Source organism: Podarcis bocagei, assembly GCF_964188305.1.
Source record: "Podarcis bocagei genome assembly, chromosome: 1".
Taxonomy (NCBI): domain Eukaryota; kingdom Metazoa; phylum Chordata; class Lepidosauria; order Squamata; family Lacertidae; genus Podarcis; species Podarcis bocagei.
This window is the reverse complement of record NC_138125.1, coordinates 71,394,546-71,414,350: the sequence shown is the minus strand read 5'-3', so window position 1 is coordinate 71,414,350 and position 19,805 is coordinate 71,394,546. Positions and strand designations below refer to the sequence as shown.

At 46.2% G+C, this 19,805-nt stretch overlaps 1 long non-coding RNA gene across 3 annotated transcripts in view; it reads left to right on the top strand.

The window, feature by feature from the left end:
- LOC308583602 overlaps positions 1-19,805 on the top strand; it is a 62,504-nt gene that overhangs the window by 10,398 nt on the left and 32,301 nt on the right. For all 3 annotated transcript variants that reach the window (XR_014006290.1, XR_014006291.1, XR_014006292.1), the window contains exon 3: positions 11,441-11,590. This is a non-coding gene — a long non-coding RNA (uncharacterized lncRNA). The remainder of the gene's footprint in view (positions 1-11,440; positions 11,591-19,805) is intronic.

Below are 19,805 nucleotides of genomic sequence, written 5' to 3'. Positions count from 1 at the left end.
GAACTGCCGCCCGCGGTCGGACAGAATAGACCGTGGCAGACCGTGAACCTTGAACACGTGGTCTATGAACAGTTTGGCGGTTTGCTCCGCCGTGGCCACCTTAGCACACGGAATGAAATGCGCCATCTTGGAGAACAGGTCCACCACCACCAACACTGCCGTCTTGCCCCTTGAGCTGGGCAGATCCGTGACAAAGTCCAGAGCCACCCTTTCCCAAGGTTCGACCGGAGTTTGCAGCGGCTCCAACAGTCCAGCCGGCGGTTTGTGCACCGGCTTTGCCCTCTGGCAGGTGTCACACCTCGCTACGTAGTCTGCGACCTCCCCTCTCATTCCAGGCCACCAGAAATCCCTGGCTACTAATTCCACCGTCTTCTCCTTGCCAAAGTGCCCGGCCGTGGGTGCGTCGTGCAGCTGCTGTAGCACCTTGGCTCGAAGTTCGTCACCCGGCACGTAGATGGCCCCTTTACGGATGAGCAAGCCATCTCGTAGCTGGAAACCGTCGGCCGCTGCCTTGCCCCCTCGCACCTCTGCCATCTTCGTTCGTGCGAAGGAGTCCCCCTGCAACGCTCGCCGCACCGCCTCTAGGTCCACGGTCGCCGCGGCGCACGCCCACACTGTCGGTGCAAAGATGTGCATGGCGGCCGCTGGTGTTGCGTCCTCCAGATACTGTGGCTTGCGGGAGAGAGCGTCTGCCATGATGTTGGTGTCCCCCGGGACATACTCTATTCGGAAGTCGAAGTCCGCAAAGAACTCAGCCCAACGTATCTGCCTCTGGTTCAGGAACTGTGCCGTGCGCCAGTGTTCCAGATTCTTGTGGTCCGTGCAAACCTGCACCGTGTGCTTGGCGCCGATCAGAAAGTGCCTCCACGCCTTGAACGCTGCATGAATGGCCAGCAACTCCCTGTCCCATATGGTGTAGTTCTGCTCGGACTTGCTGAGCTTCCTGGAGTAAAACGCTCCCGGCCGCCACACGCCCTGCGGGTCCTTCTGCAGCAGGACCGCCCCCACAGCTCTGTCCGAAGCGTCTGTCTCCACCCTCATCGGCATGCTGGGGTTGACATGAAGCAGCTGCTCTTCCGACGCGAAGAGACGCTTGAGGGCCTGAAAGGACTGCTCCGCCTGCTCTGTCCAGATGAACTTCTTCTTCTTGGAGCTAAGGGTGTCAGTGATGGCCGCCGTCTGCATCGCGAAGCCCTTGATAAACTTGCGATAGAAGTTCGCAAAGCCGACAAACCGTTGGACCTCCTTCCGGTTGCGTGGGCTCTTCCAATCCAACACCGCTCGAACCTTGGCGCTGTCCATGGCGAGCCCCTTGGCAGACAGCTTGTAGCCCAGAAAATCCACCTCCGGCACGTCAAATTGGCACTTCTCCAGCTTGGCGTAGAGCCTGTGTTGCTTTAGCCTGCCCAGCACTTCCTTGACGTGCTTGTCATGTTCTTGCTGCGACTCCGAAAAGATCAGGATGTCATCCAAGAAACAGACGCACGTCTTGTAGAGAAGTCCCGCCAACACGTGATGCATAAATGCTTGAAAAACGTGAGCGCCATTTTGCAGTCCAAAAGGCATAACTCTGTATTCGTAGGTACCCAGTGGCGTGAACATGGCTGTCTTCCACTCATCACCTTCCCGCATGCGAATGAGGTTGTACGCCCCCCGCAGGTCCAACTTGGTGAACACCTTTCCCTTCCGTACCTTCGCCAGGAGGTCGTCGATGCGGGGCATGGGGAAGTCCGACGGCTTGGTCACACTGTTCAAAATCCTGTAATCCACTACGAGTCTTTTTTGGGGCGTGTCTCGCTTCTTAACAAAGAATACAGGACTGCCCCCCACTGCCTTAGACTCCCGGATGAAACCGCGCTCCAAATTAAGATCGATGAAGTCTTTGAGTTCCTGCAGTTCGTCCTCAGACATGGAATACAGCTTCCCTCTAGGCAGCGCCGCCCCCGGCAGCAGGTCAATTTTGCAGTCATATGGTCTGTGAGGGGGTAGCCTGTCCGCCTCCTTCTCGCAGAAAACTTCCAGAAATTCTGCGTACTTGTGGGGAATCGCTTGCAGTGTGCCTAGCAGCAGCTGTGACTCCTCTTCCTCTCCTTCCTGCCTGGGTACGATGCAGTGTTCAGCACAAAAGGAAGAGCCGAAGACCAGCTGCCTCTGGAACCAAGCCATCGTTGGGCTGTGCTTGTCCAGCCAACTCATACCCAATACAATGGGCGTGTCAGACAGTTGAGTGACGTTGAAGCTGATGACTTCCCTGTGATTCCCAAGTCGCATCACCATTGGTGGCGTCTGCTTCACCACTTGCCCCCCTAGCAGCTCCCTGCCATCCACCGTGACAACCTGCAGGGGCAGTGTGGCCGGCAGCAACTGCACAGCGTGCCTGTCGACAAATTCCTGCCCTATAAAGTCCGCGTTGCTGCCGGAGTCGATGGTGATTGGCACGTCCATGGTGATTCCATTGGGCAGCTGGAGAGATGCTGTGAGCCTCACTACTGGTTTGGGCGGGAGGGGGTTCACTGGCTGTAAAATTTCTGGGGACTGCGTCACTAACACGTCTGGCTGGGCCCCAGTGCCTCTTCCTCCAGCCAGACATTGTCGTTTCCCTGCTGTGGTCCTCCCTGCTGCGTTGCTGCAGTCACCATTGCTGAGGCTGCAGTAAGCTTGTGGGGCCTCTGGGGACACTCTTTCGCCATATGCCCTGGCTGCTCACAGACGTAACACTTCCTGGTCCCTCTAGGAGGCTTCGCCTTCACTGCTGCCGGTGCTAGGGCTCTGGTTGCTGACTGAGCCCTTGCACCTCCAACCTCCATAGGTTCGGCTCCTCCTCCTGGCGGAGGCGTGGATTGCGTTCGTGCTGCTTCTCTGGGAAAGAAGGAGGGGCCCCCGGCTGGTTCGCGCCCTCCACGTCCTTCGTCCTTGCTCCACGGACGTCCTTCCAGCCTCACCCCCACGGCCAGTGCCCTCTGAACGACCTCCTGGGTGGTTCGGGGTCTCTCCCCCCTCGCTATCTCATCTTTAATCGAGTTGTGCAGTCCCTCCCAAAAGAGGTCTCTTACAGGAGCCGAATCTCTGTCCCATTCCAGGGCGCTGACCAAGGCGAAAAAGCGTGCATGATACTGTCTGACGCTGGCCCTCCCTTGTCTCAGCCCATGCACCTCCTTCCGTGCAAGATCAATGTCAATACTTGATAAGAAACACCCATCCATCGCTTTAATAAAGGCATCCGCATTCTGGAGCGCCGGATCGTTATCTCTCCATAAATTGCGCAACCATGCTTTCGCCTCCCCATGCAGATGGGACATGATGAACCCCACTCTCTCCTGTTCATCTCTAAAGTCTTTATGCAACAGTTGCAGTGCGCACAGTACGTCGGCTCTAAAGTTGGGATACTGTTGCAGGTTCCCATCGAAGTGAGAGAGCAGCCCGCCTGTCCGTCTCGCCAACCCAATTCCCTCCTGCCGGGGTGGTTGCTTTGCCAGTACGTCTAACCTGACCTGGAGATCCCTGCAGGCGGCAGCTGCCTCGTCCTCTCTCTTCCTGGATGCGAGAACCTCGGCGTTCAGTTGTGCCACTGCTTTTCTGAGGTCCTCTATCTGCTGCTCAGCCGTCATGTCTCCTGCCGTTCGTGAGCTCGCTAGTGGGCGCCTGTTTCTCTCCTCTCCTCGAGGCTGCAGATGCCCACAATGTGGAGACGGAGCCTACTGTCAGAGCTGCTTCAAGATCCTAGCTCACAGAGGATCACGCTAGCCAGCGGTCATTAAGTAAAAATCTTTATTGAATTACAGTTTCCATTCTCACGCTGCTGTCTGCAACTCTACGTCTACTAGCTAGATCGGCGAGGCTCCGTCTGAGTCTCCGCCCCGTGCGCACCAACTTAATATCCTAGCCTTGCTCCACCTTTTCCTCCTGACTGTCCTCCTCTGGGTCCCTCTACCCCCCGGGGCTTCTTCCTTCCGGGATTCTTCTGACGCTGACCCGGACCCTTCTGCCTCCTTGCGCCGGGCTTTAGGACCCGGTTCCCTTTCGGGGCTGCTCACTGCGCCGCCTTCCTCTGCATTTGAACTTGGCGCGCGCGCCCAACCTTCCACTTTCCTCTTAACCGTTTCCTCGCTCCCCGATGGAGGTGTGGCCACTCCTGACTCCTGCCCTCCCTCCTGTGGTGAGCTGCCAGCGCTTCCCTCCTGGCTCCTTTCCTCTTCCCTGCTTCCTGGCGGTGACGCTGGTCCCGATCTCCAGCTGCTCCCCCCTGAGTCTCCTCTGGCTCTATCTTCCTGGGGTGCCTCCCTAGACTCCCCCCTTGCCCTGGCCACTGGTGCTCCTTTCTGTGAATCCTCTGATTCACTGGAAAGACTGGGAGATCTCGGGTCGTCGTCATCACTCATCCTTTCCTCTGTCTCCTCCCCTTCGCTCTCTGTTTCCTCCCTTGCCCGTGCCTCTGCACCTAAACCCCTGACAGCTGGTCTCCACTAGTTTACTTCATGACTTGTGTTGGCTGTGAGACCATATATTGTCTGTGAGTCCTGGAAGACCTGATCTTTGCCTTGCAGGCCTTTTGCTGCCTGGCCTGGGAGGGTGGGGCCCTGCCTGACTCCAGCTCCAAAAGCTGAGGCTGCTGAACGGACTATTGGGCTGGGGTGTTGTTTGTGGGGCAGTTGTTGCTGTTGGTTTTTGCATCTTTATTATAGATCTTGTTGTGATTTATGTGGAAATTGTTGAGTTTGATTGTGTATTTTTATGTTTTATTTATTGTTTATATCTAATATTGTTATGTTGTAGTTATGTATTTTTTCATGTCATAAGCAGCCTTGAGCCTGGTTTGAACTATGGGAAGGTGGGATATAAATAAAATTATATATGTATGTATGTTCTGTCAAATGGTGAAAAATGGTGCTGCTTAATTTATTTAAAGTCCAAATGTTTTAGGAAGGTAGGATATTTAGATCCCTAGTTTCTTCAAAGGGCTACATTTCCCAGAGTTCCCTGTGAAGAGAGTTAAATTGAGTTGTTAAATCACTCTGGGAAATGTAGCTTTGGGAGAGGAATGGGGGTCTCCTAACAACTATCAGCACCCTTGACATACGTTAGCTGCCAGAATTCTTTGGCAGAAACCATGACTGTTTAAAGTGGTGGCTTAGTGCTTTAGATGCATGGTGTTAATGTGGCCTCAGTCTCAGTATAGAAATCGTTCTTGGCTGGAATGTGAACCCAGTGGCAAAACAGCTGGGTGATGCTCATTCACAGACTTGGCATCAATGATCAGAAGGGGCAAGCACCTGGACTGTGGGGAGAGCAGATACTGGCAGGGGGCAGCTGCTGACTGGACTACCTGAATCTAGCTATTAATGCTTGGCCTAGAATGAACTCTGGAATTAGAAAGGGCACCACTTGCTACTGCTGAAATTTCAGCACATGTAAGATGTGGCTGGCAGCATTGCCTGGTGCCCCTCAAAGGTCCCACAACTTCATTGCAAGTTTGGTTCATGCCCAGAGAATGTGGATACTACTAGGGTCTTGGCACTGGAGGACCTTAGCCTCTGATCCCAGGCACCGTCATGGAACATAGAAAATTGCCTTATACAAAGCCAGACCATTAGTCCATCTAGTTCAGGATTGTCTTCACTGACTGGCAGCTTCTTTCCAAGGTTCTAGGCAGGGGTCTTTCCCAGTCCTATCTGAACATGCTAGGGATTGGACCTGGGGATCTCTTCTTATACAAAGTATGTGTTCTTCCACAGACCTGTGGTCCTTCCAGATGGTAGTAGGCTGCTGATCCTTGCCAGTGCCACTATCTGATTGCCACCTGCTGCCATGTCACCATTGGGATTGGGCCCAGAGGTGGAACATAGGTAGGTGTATCTGCTTCACTTCCTCCTGTCTTCACTTCTCCTTCTGGGACCAAGCTCCACTGTGAGATGAAGGCAGGCTGCAGTGATAGCAAAGGACAAGAGGGAAAGGAGCAGCAGTTGTTATTGCTCTTTTGCAGAAGCAGCTGGATTTCCTTGTTAGGTATGTTGTAGAAGAAAGGAGGGCTGCATTTCCTTCCCTCAGTTCTTAAGGAAACCCCTTGAGGGGGTCTCTGGACAGAAGGGCCCTCAGAACCATGGAAAAGATACAGGCTCTGCATCAGGGATGGGGAGCTTGTGGCTCCTCAGATCTTGCTGGAGTACAGCCCCCATCACTCTTGATCCTTGGTCATGCTGGCTCAAATTGATGGGAGTTTGGAGACCAACAACATCTGGAGGGCCACAGTTTCCTCACCTTTTCTCTACAGTGTCAAAGTGGCAGGGCTTGGTTCCAGGACTTTTTTGGGGGGGGCACTTGGACAAGATGCTCTCAGTAGGCCCTCCTCCAGCTCACTGCTGTTGCCCCTTCCCATTTGTTTACCTCTGGACCCCTCAGAGAGAGGACAAGGTATGCATAGGTCCCTGTGAGTTATTGTCATCCTCTTTCTGCTTGAAGAACGTGGGTGACAGGGAGCAACCGCATAGAGTAGGACCAAGGGGTTCTAGGCCATTGCAAGTCAACCCTCCAGCTGGGTTGGGAGTCCTGGCAGGTGCCTGATAACGCTGAATCCTGATGCCAGTCCTCCCAAGTAGCTTTGGTAGCCATAGCACAATAAAAAGGTTGTTGGATCAGATGTACATTTCATATGGGGATCAAGAACACATGTGGAATGAAGTGGATGAGCTTGCACGTAACCAAACTAGTATAAACTTGAATATCACAAGCAAACGCTGAAAGCATTAACTGATTTACCAGATAAGAAGAAGAGCTAGAAAACAGTTTTTGGCAGATTACCACTAGCGTCATTGTCTTGTTGCTATAAACTGCCAAGGACGCTTCCTAATACTGTGGCCAACTGATACATATAATATCTGGTTAAAATCAACAACATCTATTGCATCTATTTGGGGGTCAGTGCCAACATTTAGTTGTTATCCCTGATGTAAAACTGCTAAACTCTTCCTCCAAAACTGTTGACAGGTCCCAAAATGTAGAATGAGTTATAATATATGCTATATTGTGTGTGTGTGTAGTTTGGCTTTGTAAAACAGATGTCATCATGGCTTGACATGGAATTATTGATGACAAACACAGTAAGACTAATTAGAACTCCAGAGTCCTATGTGTACCACCACCAGCCAGCCGTACACTGGAATGTGCAATTGGACAAGCAGGCCCTGCAGTGACGCAAGATGCTGCCACGTGGAGGCTTCCTCTTTCATGCTGAGAGCAGTTCTGCTGACCCCAATAATGCTCTGGACGATGTGCACACTCGGCCTGACAGCAGGGAACGCTTCACAGTTGCTCTCTTGAGCATTCAGCCCTGACGAAGCCAAGAACGAATTCCAGCTCTCCTCTGTTTTGGGTTGTCCCAATGCATACACTTTTTTAATGAAGGAAAAGAAAATGGGGAAACCTCCAGGAGCCTCTTGTTTCTTAAGATGGCCTTGTGATGGGTATGGTGCCTTTCACGGGCTCCTTTAATATAAGGAGTGGGTGCATTTGTCATGGGATCTCTTAAGGTAGGGCAGTGATATACCATGTTTCAGTGTTCACCTCTCTGAGGCTGCTCTATACCATCTCCAGCAGTTGTAACTCTCCCAGAAGTTAAGCAGATACAGTATAATAAAGCAAATATTGCTTATAAAGCAGTACTTGCATGTTGCGGTATTTGGCATGCTCTCTCACTGGAGGTGGCTGGGGCAGTGCAGAATATTATATGTAGTGATAGAAGAGCCGTATTGGTGGCTCTTGGGGGCAAATGAAGCATGGACTTCAAGTTTAAACTCATACAATCCTCAGATAATTTTTTAGACTGAAAACGCATCACAACTAGCAATGCTAGTTAACAATGTTTTAGCACACTGTGGATTACTCATTGTGATGAGTTGGTTACTCATGATTGTGACTGCCCCATAAGATCTCACATAGGATCTGAACTGCAACCTCTTCCTCCATTCAGTCTTCTGGATGCCATTTTGGAGCAGTTCAGTACCTTATAACTGAAAGCACAGATCTATTTTTATTGAGTTTGCAATAATATACATTAAATGAACACAATGACATCCATACAAAGAAAGGGCTATAAATTGTAAAGGTATGGTTTCCCTAATCTCTGGAGGATTTATCAACATCATGATTGGCTCCTTAGAGGGATTCAGAAGGGTATGGAGCCATGGACTGGTTGGACGAAGGCTCCAAGGATTGTTGGTGGGAGAAAGATGAGTGGTCACAGGGAGAAGAGGAAGAAGACTGGGAGGATGAGCTGTCAAAAGCTGAAGAGGTAACAGGATTTAGTGAGCTCAGAGAGTCTGTGGCAGAGAGAAATCTAGAATCAAGAAGAAGAAGAAGAAGAAGAAGAAGAAGAAGAAGAAGAAGAAGAGGAGGAGGAGTTTGGATTTGATATCCCTAAGGGGTCTCAAAGCGGCTAACATTCTCCTTTCCCTTCCTTCCCCACAACAAACACTCTGTGAGGTGAGTGAGGCTGAGAGACTTCAGAGAAGTGTGACTGGCCCAAGGTCACCCAGTAGCTGCATGTGGAGGAGCAGAGACGCGAACCCGGTTCACCAGATTACGAGACTACCGCTCTTAACCACTACACTACACTGGCTGGTGCAAGAGAAAAGGGAGGCTAAGAGGAAGAGATGAGTTCAGCTGGGGAAGAGGCATAGGTGCCTCCCTCTCCTGCTGCAACAAGCTCCTCTGTCCCTTTGTCTCCCAGAACCAGGAGAGGCATGAAGAGTCTGCGAAGTTAGCTTTGTGCAGGTGCAGTCTAAGACTGCTTAGAAAAAACCCTGGAGAGGAGAGGACCTAGGCAGCTTTGAGGAGGCGAGGATCTTCAGTCTCGGCAACTGCTTCATGGGGGCAAGACCCAGCAGAGATGAGCTGCATTGCTCCGTGGTTTATGCTTCAGGGATCCCTTTGCATCTTGACACTCTGCGATCTGCACTGTTTCTCCACATGCGCTGAGCACCCATGAAGCCGTCCACTGTTCCTGCAGTCCTCTGGATTAGGGCCCAAATATTTTTTTTATTCTAGAATCTGGATAATGATGAAAGTTTCAAATCAAAGTTTCAAGCTCATGACTAATATGGATTATAAAAGTCACACATACTCTCCTGGCCAAGAATAGAGAAAGTGCTTGTAATGTTCTTCCAATATTTTAAATAGTGCTTGGTGGAGTCCTTCGATGGAAAAGTACTTCCTTTCGTGTATCCTGAATCTTCCAACGTTAGGAACATGTTACGCTGCCTAATACTGAGTCAGGCCATTGGTCCATCTGTCTAACTCAGTATTGTCTGCACTGACTGGCTGGGACCCTCCCAGTCATACCTGCAGATGACTGAACCTGGGGAAATCTGCATACAAAGCAGATGCTCTGCGACTAAGCTGCAGCATTCTCAATCTTTCATCTGCAAGGCCTGGAGTCCTAGGGTGGTACTCGCCATGAATCCTACCCAGAGTGGACCCATTCAGGTTAATGGTCATGACTAATTTAGGTTCATTGATTTAAATGGGTCTGGTCTGAGTAGAATTTAGTTGACTACCACTCCTAGTATTATGAGAGAGGAAGAAAAATGGTTTTCTACCCACTTTCCCCACACCATGAATCATTTGTTAAACTACTATCATGCCCTGGTTTTACCTCCTTTTATTCTGTAAACTGAAAAGCCCCAAAATGTTCTTTTCCTATTGTTGTTTCCTATTGCTTGATGCAACTTGAACTCAATACCACTTAGTATGTCACAAATACCCCTGCTCCATTTTGTATTTTTTCCCCAGAAGACAATACAGTACAACACCAACATGGAAGTGCTCCTAATATGTTCCAAAAATACCAACTAAAGTGGCAAACTCCAGCAGAATTGCTCTTTGCTCCCCTTTTACCAGTTTAATTATGATATGATCTTTGTATTTTATTTTGTTTTTTTGTTTTTCATTTGCGGGACGTCAAGGGATGGAATTTCCCAGATCTGTTTAATTTCAGGCACCCTTTGTCAGACACTCCCAGGCTTTGGCTTGTGCATTTCACCCTCCCCCCTTCATCCCATATGGGGTTGCCAACTTTTTTTTACTGGCTCTGCAGCTATGCCTTTATAACAGCAGCCTGACACACAGAAATTAAGCAGGTGAAGGTTTCTCCCTCAATTTGTGTGCATGCCAGGAAAAGCAGTGCCTGCTTAATTTCTTCCTGTCAAACTGCTGCTCCTTCACTGCTGAAGCTAACATGGAAACTCTGGGGTGAGACTCCTTAGCATGCTGGAGGCTGGGATATAGCGTAGTGACAACTTCCTGGGACTGTGCTCTCAGACCTCAGAGTCATCTTCAGGCGCAGAGTGAAATAGGGGTATGCAAGATCACTCACTGCAATTGGCAGGCAGTGTGTAGCCTATGGATTGGCCAGGCCTGGTATAAATCCTGGGAGTCTGAACTTCTGCCCTTGCTGGGTCAGGACAGCAGTATTTTCTAATCTACATGTTTTGCTGTTGCTTCTGCCTCTCCACTAAGTGCCCTCAGAGATTCTGGGTTGGAAAACACACACACACAAAATCTCTCTTCAGATCTGGCTTTTGGTAGAGCTAGATTTGTTAATTGAAAATCCCTTAATGCCATGAACAGATGATCCAGGGTAGAGTTACTTCCCAAATCTGCCCCACCCACCATTTGTGGTGATGCCTTGCAGACACACAAGTAGCTGGATGCCATTTTTCACTTCAAGTGGATATGTCGTTCCGGTATTGAATATAAGGGGTGGGGACATACACCTGGCCAAAAAGGTTCCCCACCCTTTTAGCATATTCTTTCAGACAAAAATATATTTCAGGGAAAGGTGACAAATGCTCTGTGAAAATTGCCAGGGACCTACAAAATGCAAGGCCCAATCCTATGCAGATTTCCTCAAAAGTAAGCCCTACTGCGTTCATTTGGGACTCCCAAGTGAGTGTACTTAAAATGACAGCTACATAGGAATTGTAAGGATTTGCCACTATTTAGTACCTTACAAAAGAAAAGTTATGATTACTGATGTTCCGGTAAAGACAGAACCAAGGAAATCAAAGCGTTCTCTGCAGTTTAGTAAATCAGGAAAAATGTGTTTGCTGTCAGGGAACAAAATATATTGCTAATTACTATACCTGTCACCTAGCATATTTTATTTGTTTTTAGTTGATTCAATTTTTTTCAGTGCTATTGGACATCAATAAGACTAGCTAAAGTTCTGTGTTGAAAAAGCTGTGGGAAGACTGGATGTGATATGCATGTATAGTTGGAATGTATTATTGTACAAAAATTTTGGATCAGTGTTTTCACGGCTATTTCTATTACCACTAAACAACCTCTGCAGCCTAATCCAGCATTAACACTCCTCACACTGGACTTTACCTCAAGTTGTCTTAAGGATTTTAAAGTATTAATGGTTGTTTTTTTTCCCTGACTGCAGCATGCCTGGTGATAGCCCAGCAATGGAAAAATCAATCAGAAAGACCCATGGCTCTGGTTTAATGCTGTGTGGGATGTGGCCTTAGCAGAAAGACTTAGCTATCATAGAAGAGTTATACAAGGAACTTCCAGAAGAGACAAGTTTGACACGGTATAGCATCCTTTTATTTCCTATGCAAATGAATGTGGAAGAGATTTCTTATTGCCCATTACTCAAACAGCAGCACTCTTAAGTGGCATTTATTACCTCCATACAAAACCATATGACAGTTCTGGGGAAATGTGTTGCTCCTGGTTAAGGGAGTTGGGTCTGTTTAGTCTGGAGAAGACTGAGAGGTGAAATGATAGCCATTTTAAAATATCTTAAGGGCTTTCCCATGGAAGATGGGGCAAGATTGTTTTTTGCTGTTCCTTAGCAAAAAGAACAATGAACCAATGGATTCAACCAACAAGAAACGAGATTCTGACTAAGCATTAGGAAGAGGTTTCTGGTGGTAAGAGCTGTTTGATAGTAGAAGGTGGTGAACTTACCTTCATGTATGTGGGTGGGTGCAAGGTTAAACAGAGGTTGGATGGTCTCCTCTCTGTGATTCTTTAGCTGTGATTCCTTTGGGGTCCTTCCAACTCCACAATTCTATGATTCCATATTAGGTAAAAGTAAGGTAAAAGGTAAAGGTAATTGACCCCTGGACGGTTAAGTCCAGTCAAAGGCATCTATGGGGTATGGTGCTCATCTCGCTTCAAGCTGAGGGAGCCAGCGTTTGTCCACAGACAGAATTGTACCCTTTCTTTCCAGCTATACCACTTATGGTATACCACTTATGGTATACCAGCTATACCACTTATGGTGCAACGGCTATACCACTTATGGTATACCACTTATGGTATACCAGCTATACCACTTATGGTGCAACGGAAGCCAGAGCGTACAGAAACTCTATTTACCTTCACACCCCAGGGGTACCTATTTATCTACTTCCACTGGTGTGCTTTTGAACTGCTAGGTTGGCAGAAGCTGGGACAGAGCAACGGAAGCTCACCCCATCGCACGGATTCAGACTGCCGACCTTCATATCAGCAAGCCCAAGGGACTCAGTGGTTTAGAGCACAGTGCCACCCTTGATTCTAGATTACCTTGTAGTTGAAGGAAGTGTGGGATAAGGTAACCCTCACAATAGAGCTAATCAATCAAAAAAGCAACTGTGCATCTCTCTGTACATTGCTGTAGTAAACACCTATGAACATTAGAAAGATAAAGAAAAGCAATAAAACAAGGGAAATAGGACTTAAAATGCACACATACATGTATGGGTGTGTGTAAACACATACACCTGGGCCTTAGTTACTCCATATGGTTATTTTGAAAATTGAGACATTTTGCTTTTTCTGCTCTAGAGCCAGAGCCAAAGAAATAATCTAGGCTGCACACCAGCGCTAACTAAACAAGCACATGTGTCACCCAAGGCAATAAACAGCCTGATAAATGATGTGATGATAGGTGACTCCTCCTTCCCTATATAAACTCCAGCTACTAAACACATTGGCCGTGTCACAAACATCATCATTGTGATCACCTTCCCCAACAGCTGTATTATTACAGAGTTTCTTTTTTGAAAAATAATAACGTATTTATTACTACTGGCCTTGTATATAAAAATTCTGCCTTGGCGCACAAAGGAGGTAAGGCAAGGGTTCGGTTCCTCATCCTCATAAATACAATAATGATTCAGCAGGGGTATTACCGTACCTCTTTCAGAGTGTATATATAGCCAGATTTAAGGCCAATTAATAACATTACATTTTGACTATTTTTTTTGGGGGGGGGGAAAGGTCAGCATTCTTTTCTATTGGGCGAACTGGTTGTGTGCATCAGCCCACCACAGTCACCAACTGTCAGCATACCCACATGCAGATTTTACAGAGAACTGTGCTTTGGGAAAAGTTTAAAAGAAACTTGTTTCAAATGCATCTTTTAAAGTTGTTTTGATGACTTGGAAAATAGGCTTCAAAGAGAGGTCACAATGAACCCATAGTGGAATGGGAACACTTCCTGTCTGAGAGGCACTTGATTTCATCAGGAGGAAACAATCATGTTTATAGAGGCAGAGACAGTAGAATTAAAACATCTAAAAAAGCCAGACTATTTAAAGTGACATGGTGTCAGCGGTGGCTAAAACGTGCTATGAATTAAGCAACAAGCACAGAGTCTACAAACGGAAAGAACCTCTGGCACCTAAGAGAGCCACACATCTGGTCTACTGCACATTACATGGAAGAAGGAGGTACAAATATGGCTAGTACAACTTCAGACTGAAGGTGGATGTCACATTTTCTAATTTTCACCCTTGCAAACACGTTCAAACAATCACACACACTTCTTCCATATAGCACGTGATGGAAAGTTCTGTAACAAACCACTCCCTTGTTTATTATAGAAAATATGACCTCCTTACCTGCAGTATGGTGATGGAGCTGAGAATTGTACCCTTTCTTTCTGCATAATGCATGTATAGAAAAGCTCTCAAACTTCTAGGAAGAGCCCAGAAGCAGTACAGGTTTTTTTTTTTTTGGGGGGGGGGGGGAGCCAGCAGAGACACAAGTAATGCAAAACCTTTCCAGATAAGATAATATTGTAAAAATCATTCCTATGCCGAGGGATGAAGGTGGCTGATGTGTTGTGTTGATATGAGAGGTCAGCCATCTTTGGAAAGTCAAGCGGCTTATCTTGGCTCAGCTATGAGAACCTGCATGGGGGGTTGTGGGGGAGTTCAGGGGCAGAGTGGCATAGGAGGACCCTGTGTGTGCTCAACCATCATATGGCACATCTTGACAACATGATTGCACTATTTCAGAGGCTGGTGCTTGTTGGCATGACACACAGACATGTCTTGAAAAGCCATGTGGAATGATATATTCAAAGCATCCATTCACATGGCAATAAGTGAGCACAGGGATTGCTGCTTCCAGATTCTCTGCTGCTTTTGCATGGTAGGCAATTAATAAACAGGAAACTAAGGCTTAAAGGGAGGCAACCAAGACTATACAAATAAAGGGAAACATTCTAGGTGGAGATAATTCTGGATTAGAAGGAAAGGCCAAAGCTGGTTGGGGATTGTGTGAAACTGTAACCTTCAGCATTTGACAGGGACTAAAAATGAGCCCTTCTTCTCTGTTGAACTTTGCCTTGCTAACTTTAGAAAGTTTGCATAGGATTAGGTGTTTGGAAATCAGGGCTTTCTCATTTTTGTAAATGTCATGATGCCATTTCTGTAGTTTTTGGCACCTTGAGCAAGTCTTGTGATTTATCCAAGAGATGTTTTAGATCATACAAGAGATGTTTTAGATCATGATTCAACACCCTGATTCATCCTACTTTGCAAATATTGTTTCAGGGTAAAGTGGTCACAATCTGATTTTCCAAGGAATAATTGATAAAGAATGTACAGTAATTACTGCAAAAGCCAACATGTTCTTCTTCCTAATTAGAGAAAATATTGTTTCAACTGAATCATTCTTCAGTAAGCCATTCTCTTGCAGAATGCCACACAACAAATTCCATAAATACATAAATACCAACCCCCCCAAAAAGCCAGTTTTAGGGGAGTTGGCAAATAGCAGCAGACAGTAAATGATAAATTGCATAGTGGCTTGTATGTGTTGACTAGGATATTTTCCTACTGCCACTTCTGAATTCAAATCATGCCCAGATTTTAAAAAGTATAATGCTGATTGCATGAAACAGTCGTATTAACCTTATTGTAGGTCTGAAAAGTATATTTCTATAACTAGATAGTGACATTTTTACATTCCCCCTTGCCTAGAGTTAGAGGGGAGAGCAACACTGCCACCTTTTGGTCAGAAAGGACCTTTTACATGGTCTATACCGATGCATATTTACATTTACTTGTTTCATGAATTAATCAAGGGCTTTTTTTCCAGCAGGGACTCGCTGGAACTCATTTCTGGCACTTCTCAGGTGGGCACCATTGCCATTATAAGAGAAAAAGGGAGATGTTAGAAAAATAGCACTGGAACAATCTAAAATATAAGACAAAGAATATTTGCTATGCTTGTTTCAAATTCATCCTCCATGCTGTTTTCTGATGGCACTCTGGTTGCTGTGCTCCCTTGTTTGTTTTTTGTAGCACATGTGTATGTGTTTGCACAGCTTCAACACAAAAAGGCGTCAGTACCATTTTACTATCTGCTATCAGGTGGAAAAAAACATGTATGGAAGGAGGCAGAGCAGGGTACATTTTTATGCTGCCAAAGGTTTGTATCTCTCTCCTGACCCTGGCAAAAAAAAGAGAGCATTGCTGTTTTTTCATTCCAGGAAAAGCCAATTGGCTAGTTGGTCCAGACCACATTTGGTTGAGAGATGACTGGTTATTCGTCAATAGCCTGAAACTGGTCTGTCTGTGACATCTGAAAAGCAAGGGTGGGGGAAGCAGAGCAGGACACACTTTCTGCTTTTCCCTCCAAAGTATGTCCTCCCCCTCTATTTTTTAAGGCTGTTTGTAGCAATCTGGGTTCCTGAATCTGGGTCTTTGCTGAATGTCCAGTTTTGTGCTTGGTCATTTCTCAAGGAAATGGTTCAGCTTAACACTTTGATAGGTAGCCTTATAGAGCTGCTGGACCATAAACCAAGAGCTTATACACTGGCCACTAATAATAAAACATATGATGTAGATATTTTTCCACATTTATTATGCTGTCTTTCTGACATACAAATGACATGAGAAAACTTGGTAAACTTGTTTGTATAACATTATTCTTGTTTATAAAACCCAATTAAAAAAAAGAAGAGTCAAGAGAGGACTTCCAATCTCAGAAATGAATCTAGTTTATTGTGATTCCGCCCTCATTGTTTTGCCATTTTCTAATCTTTATTTCCACCTGCTTCTTGGGAGAAAAGCAATGACAAACCTAGACAGCATCTTAAAAAGCAGAGACATCACCTTGCCAACAAAGGTCCATATAATTAAAGCTATGGTTTTCCCAGTAGTGATGTATGGAAGTGAGAGCTGGACCATAAAGAAGGCTGATCGCCGAAGAATTGATGCTTTTGAATTATGGTGCTGGAGGAGACTCTTGAGAGTCCCATGGACTGCAAGAAGATCAAACCTATCCATTCTTAAGGAAATCAGCCCTGAGTGCTCACTGGAAGGACAGATCCTGAAGCTGAGGCTCCAATACTTTGGCCACCTCATGAGAAGAGAAGACTCCCTAGAAAAGACCCTGATGTTGGGAAAGACAAAGGACGAGATGGTTGGATAGTATTCTCGAAGCTACCAGCATGAGTTTGACCAAACTGCAGGAGGCAGTGGAAGACAGGAGTGCCTGGTGTGCTCTGATCCATGGGGTCACAAAGAGTCGGACATGACTAAACAACTAAACAACAAAAATCTTTATTTGGGGGGGGGTGATCTTCATCCTGTTGTGAAATGCCTAGAAAGCTACCGCAAGACAGCAGAGACACATGCAAAACAATAAGAGCAGCTGCAGAAAGAGCAAAAGAAGAAAGGAATCTTAAACATCCTGTAGCTAAACAAACAAAACAGGAAAAATGATTATGATTAACTGCTTAAAACAAGGCTCAGGCTGGAGAACAAAAAACTTCCATGTGTGAAATGAATGCAGAAAGCAACATCTCCCCCGGTTCTAGAGCCATAGAAAAGAAATATTCTGGATTCCAAGTAGATGAAGGGAACACAGAGTATACATTCATCCCAATTATAACTACTTAATATTTATTTAACACACCAATGTGCCAGCTGCTGTACAGACAAAATGTCTTGGTCTAGTCAATCCCCATGCTTAAATCCTGAACATGCTTCTAAATGAACACATTTAGAGCCATGTTGCATGTGTAGCTGTTTTCTCCACAATGCAAGCTATTCATGTTCAGAAATGCTACTTCTGGTCCCTTATTCAGTAAGCATCAAGCTGCACACCTGGGAAGAAAGCAGTTCCTCGCCCAAAGAAGAGAGTGGGAAAATGCACTTTCAGCAAGTGCATGAACATCCCATAAATTGGAGACATTTTCCAATGCATGCATGTACAATGGGACCCAGTGATGTTCACTCCCTGGCCATCAGCCATGCTATGTACAGTGATCACATATGCAGGCATGAAAAGAGCACTTATCGGCCATGGTTAAGCATCAGTCAGTTCCTAGCAGGATGTAAGGAATTGTTCCCAGCTACTGCTGGTGGACAGTGAGTTATTCTGCTCTTCATGTGAATATATTGCTCCTGTTACCTGCTCTTGGGGAAGGACGACTCGGCAGAAAAGAGTGAGTACTCCTCTTATCTCCTCCTGGGGAAGACAGTGTGGCTGCTGATTGGACAGGAGTCCACATTTCGCAGTTAAGTTTCACAGAACTCCTGGCTTTTATATTGCTCATTGGCCTCAAGCAGCAACATGAGGAACAAGATGCCATTCCAATAATCTCTGAAGCATCTGAGGTAGGGAATTACCATCTTAACTTTGCTAGTTACTACGAACCGACTCGTCAGGACTCAAGGAATAGGGAGTGCGCACACCCTGATTAGGAGAAAGCACTTTTGTACCCTCAGAGGCACTCATCTCTGTATTAATTTGCTCTGTTTAATGTGTGTGTGTGTGTGTGTAGGGGGTGTGGTGATCCAGGGCTCACCCACACGTACCTTTTGCCTTACATTCTAGGCACAGGCCTGCGCTTTAAAGTGCCATGTCTGAGTGCTCTTTTCTGGCATTTCCCCTGCTCCTTAACACTGAAATGGAACAAACGGCAATTTGGGTTTTCCACAGACCTGTGCTTAGAGAGGGGGCATGAAAAGAAGTCTGGGTGAGCCCTCAGTAACACAACCTGGCTAAAGCTAGTTCTCTTTATTTCTTGGCTGTAGTGGGGTGGAGGGAGAGGGAGAAGAAACAAATACCCACAAGCTTCCTTTCTCACTTCCTCTGTGTTTCAAGCTTTGCTTGAGTTTGGCTTTCCAGTCTTTAGTAGGGACCAATCCCTTATTACAGGTTTGCAAAATGTTTGAGGATGCTAATTCCCAGTTAGATCATTTTCTGCAAATAAAGGCTGGACTTTGTTGGCAGCATTGGTCCTACTATTAGACAGAGTGAGGCTATTTAACTATTGGAATATGTATAGGAAAAGTTACCGTAAATGGCACCCGTCTGTCTCAGGAGACAATGGAAGAGTGCATCTTCCATTGTATAGGATAGCAGGGCATACTAGCAGTAGATTGTATAGGATAGGAGGGTAGTTATTAATAGTAACGGTATAGTTTTATTGAACTACATCTTTCTGTTAAGCACTAGTATTTTTAACAGCCTAGTACTTGATTATTGTATTTAACTATATAAATAATTAAAAGTAACTGCACTCCAACTCCCATTAGCTCCAGCCAGCATGGCTAATAGTCAGGGATGATGGAAGCTGGAATTCAACAACATCTGGAAAGCCACCCCTGCTCTATAGAATAGACTTGCATAGGTTGTGGCATACAAGGGGCATGATAAACTGTCTGCTTTTTGCTGCCTGCCTAGGATTGCAAACATGGAAGTGGGGGTTGCTAAACACCTCACGATCCATGCTTGGATCACTGGTTGTGCAGCCCGTTCTAGAATGTCAATTACAGCTGCTCTAACTTGGTGTAAAAGTATTCATCTTTGAGCATGTACAAATACTTGGAAATAATAATTGATTTATTATTTTCTTCATTCCTGTTCCTTTGGCCTCCTTCCATCATCTTGGGAGCCCTCACGTGCATTAGTTTTCTTCTGGTTTTTCTAATGCGTGCACAATGACATACACATAGCTAACACTTCATAAAGAAAAAGAAAAGCAATTGATTTAAAGAGCTAATCCACAGTAAAATGAGATTCCCTGGCCTCTGCACTACTGTATGAGACTCCAGTTTGCAGGCATTTGTCTTCAGATGCTTCCAAGCCAATCTCTGATCTCATTTTTGCTAGTGCTCAGTGCATTCCACGTTTCTGAGTAGACAATCGGCAGATGAATATGGGACAACTTCCTTGGTTCTGTTGTCTGCAAGCCGAGGAACACATCATCCCCCAGGGAGCCAGGCGGGATCAATTAAAATAGTTTGCATTTTTGTTTAGCTCCTTTTGTTGCTTTGGCAAGAAGAAACAACATAACCTAAGCTTTTTTCATTCCTTGTGGGATTGGGGCAGCTTGTCCTCTTAGGAAGAATCCTTCCTAACATATAGGTAATTTATTGTGCAATTATTGTACTCTTCCTTGGTCAGTTAGATTATTTTCTTCATCCACCATGGGTGCTCTAACTTTAAAGGTCAGACCACACATAAGATTACAACCTGTACTTAAACACATTTTTCTAGGAAATGTGCTT